This window comes from Theobroma cacao, chromosome 6 (assembly GCF_053813885.1).
Source record: "Theobroma cacao isolate CCN51 chromosome 6, ASM5381388v1, whole genome shotgun sequence".
NCBI classification, from domain to species: Eukaryota; Viridiplantae; Streptophyta; class Magnoliopsida; order Malvales; family Malvaceae; genus Theobroma; species Theobroma cacao.
In genome coordinates this window covers 9,027,923-9,031,678 of record NC_142644.1, presented here as the reverse complement: position 1 = coordinate 9,031,678, position 3,756 = coordinate 9,027,923, and the positions used below count along the sequence as shown (strand labels likewise).

General features: G+C 31.8%; 1 long non-coding RNA gene across 1 annotated transcript; it reads right to left on the bottom strand.

Annotated features, from left to right (window-relative positions):
• Nucleotides 1-1,872: 1,872 nt before the first annotated feature.
• Nucleotides 1,873-3,756, bottom strand: LOC148762068 (uncharacterized). Its single transcript, XR_016026902.1, has 3 exons — nucleotides 3,654-3,756; nucleotides 2,924-2,997; nucleotides 1,873-2,052 (listed from the first exon to the last, which is right to left on the bottom strand). It is a non-coding gene; the product is annotated as an uncharacterized LOC148762068 (long non-coding RNA).

Genomic DNA, 3,756 nt, shown 5'->3' with positions numbered 1-3,756 from the left:
TAGTTGAAATTGACTTTTTTCTCCACCCAATTTGGCCTAACTTCAAAGCCTATAAAAATAACCTTTCGGAGGACTTAAAAAGAGAATGAAGAAAAAAGGAAAAATACACCAGATTGAAAACTAAGAGTCAAGCCAGAAAGTCATTGAAGCTGAAAAGATTTTGAAGGATTCAAGAAGACTTGGAAGATCAAGATTATAATTCTTGAGTTTATTCTTTTTTATTATTGTTTTATTACTTAGTTTGTTTTTATTATTTAAACTTTATTCAATGACGATGTGTAACTTGGTGGGGAACTAAATTGTTAATCTAAGATTATGATTGAACTCAATATGTAGTCTAAATTATTTATCTCTCTTTTTCTTATATTTGATAGATTTTGGTTGTTTATTTTATTCTATTCTTAATGCTTCTAATTGCCTGATCACCAATTAGATTGAATTGGAAACCTAAGTTGAACCTTGATAAAGGACATTTAGGTAGACCTAGAATAGAATAATGTATGATCGAATACACTTAGTTGATTAGGTGATTTGATTTTCATATAGGATAAACATACACCTATAAGCCATACGTAGCCAGGATTAGAGCACAAACTTAATAAATCTTTCTTTAATTTAATTTGCATAGACATATAGTAAATTAATTGGGAGAGGTATTTTTATGAGAAACTAAGCAGAGACTTATAAATAATTTAGGACTATAGGTTAGCAATTTAATCCATTAAACTAAGTTAAGAGAGAGAGATAATAATCAGATGAAGTATTGAGGGACATCATAATCTTAGGTTTGGTAGTTGATTGAAGTTTCAGTTTAATAGTTTTAATTTTTCTTTTTAATAATTTTAAAATTTGGTTGTTTGAATAAAATTAAGGTGTATTAATTTTAGTAGTTAATAGCAGGAATTAAAACAATTCTAGTCCTCAAGCAAAACATAGAAAAAAAACTAACTTACGAAAATCAAATTCAGTTAAAGAAAACTAAAATAAATATAGTTACTACTACCACTAGAGATACAGTGCACCAACTCAATGATTTCCCTTAATTTCCTTAAAAACACGTTTATCAATCATGAACTTAAGGAAAAACATAGGCATAATTTAAATTCATGTTTCAATTCTAATGCAAGCATATTCTCGAATGGATTTTCATGTGTATGTGTAAAGACTTTTACCAAGAATATCTTACATTCGGATGAATTTATGCCAACACAAATTTCAAATTAGTACTAGATTTTCATAGGTTTACTTTTCATCTCTCTCTCCACTAATGTAGACTAATACAAAGCTAGGGATCAATAGGACTTTATAAAGCTTGTAATGTATGGCTATGGTCAAAGTATGATAAAGGATATTAATGTGGCTCCAATCACCCTAAGCACATAATTATTCTAGGACCTATATATAAAGCTCTATTCTCCTTTTCCTAGTACACTTTTTGTCACGACCCGAAACTCCCCATCGAGCCCGTGACAACCGCCACGAGGCCTCGACAGACATTCTTCACCCCGAATGCCTATCGAAACCCCGTAAGGCTTAGCATCAACTTTCGCATCTCCCCAGTGAGCAACAATTATAAAATCTCGTATTTAAAAAAATCATAAGTCATTTTCAAATAAGAACAATAAAATATTATTTTATGGCTCATAGGGGCATTTTCGTAATTTTTCGTCAAAAATCTCAAAACTTGCTAAAAATGTAATAGGTAAGCAGAAAATATATATTTAATGATTTAAAAACAAAATAAGTATCTAAAACGTTCATTTGAAAGCAAATTGTTAACAACTAGTATTATTCAAAAATAATTAATAAAATATTCTATTTTCTCATAAAATAAATTTTTATAGAAATATTCGTAAATAATTTTTCGCACATGAAAGTAAAGTAAAAATTGTATGAATAGAAATACAGATAACCAAAATATAAGTTTTGATCTGCAATGACACGTGGGCTCCAATTGACCAAGAGGATGTAAGACTGTGAACTCTTACTTTCTATAATGCAGTTCCGAGCTTAGTTCTCGTCCTACTCGACTATCTACAAACTGTCCTGAGCCTGAAAAATGTATAAGAAGAGGGGGTGAGATTTTATAATCCCAGTGAGTAAACAGATACCATCTAAAGTATCTAAAGCCGAGTAAATGGAGACAATTAAAATAAGTCATCATACCGTAATTTCATTACCTTTCAGTTCATTTCAACCAAATAAAATCAATCCATATAAATCGAGTAATCAACTTGGCTTATGAATTTCTTAAAACTTTGGCTCGTGCCAAAACTCCTACTTGGTGATACCTTGCGCAGGGCATCTAACCGAGTCCGCCAAGGCTATTAAAATTTTGTATACACTTAAAATATATTTTAGTTTGAGAAAAATACAGCCGTTCCTTGGCGTTGGCTGAGTTCCCCTTCACGTGGTGGTTTGGCGTGAAGTGAACCCTAAGCTTTACCCCAGGAGATACCCTACGCGCCTCTCCGTTCGAGGTAATAATATAACGGAGTTTACCGTGCCCCTCTAATAGGCTGGTCCACGGAACCCCCTCTGCAGTAAATAATTAATATATACTCCACCAATTCAATAAAATTCATTCTAGCATGGCATGGCAATTTATCACAATCTAGCCTCTCAAGGCTGAATACGCAATAAAAATAATTCTGACACCAAAATCAATTTAGCCATTCATGCTCATATATTGTCATAAGTCATTCAATTTAAAACCATAAATTTACAACACAAGCAGGCAGTCTCCAATTACTCTATTTTCAAAACCAATATTCGATTTTTCAGAAAATTTATAAAATCATTTTATAAAATCACAATTTCTCTTAAAACATAGCAATTTACCATTTAAACTCATTTTTTTTATAAAATCACACAATTGTATAAAACTACTCTAGATAATTAAGACGATAATAAGTTTACTCACAGTATTAGGAGTAGAAATACTCCTATCTTCCGCCCTTGGGTGCAGTCTCTTACCCGAAACAATTGACTCACCACCTATCTATAATCCATGACACAAAATTCAGTAAATTGTGTCAATTTATCATAAATTATTTCAGGCTCTTATCCATGCGTATGCACTAGATAGGATTTGAAATGTCTAGACAATCGCTTAATTGTGGTGTCCGACCTAACTCGCCTACACACGGTGTAAATTCCTAAAATCCCCAATTCGACTCCAATTCCATCCATTTCAATTTCAATTATCCAATTATATCCACAATACCTCAATGACTGTGAATTTGGTCCAATTTATCAGTCCGGACTATAAATTACGCTTTTACCCCTAGTGGGTAAAAATTTCAATTTATTGCACTGAAAATTCCCATTTAATTTCCAACCTCATAATTCATCATTTTTCCACCCAATTCTCTTAAAATAAAGTCAACCTCATCCTCACATACCATTGGCTAGATTCGGCCTAGGGAAATTCATGGAGAAGATAAATATTTTTCTTGTTGTTTTACTCATAAACATGCTAAACTAACACTAAACACTAACATAGCTCAAAATCAAATTAATCTAACAACTTTCTCTCTCTAAACCCATATGACCAGAATTCAAATCATCCTCAAATCACATGATTCAACCATGAAAAATGATGAAAAATGCATGGGAAAGGTAAAGCACAAGACAAATTTAAGAAATGTTACCTTTTTTCACTTGATTTTTGAATTTCCACCTATTTTCCCTTTAAATTTCTTAGCTAGGGTTTTATTTTCTCCTTTCTCTCTCTTGTTTCTTGCTTGGCCGAAT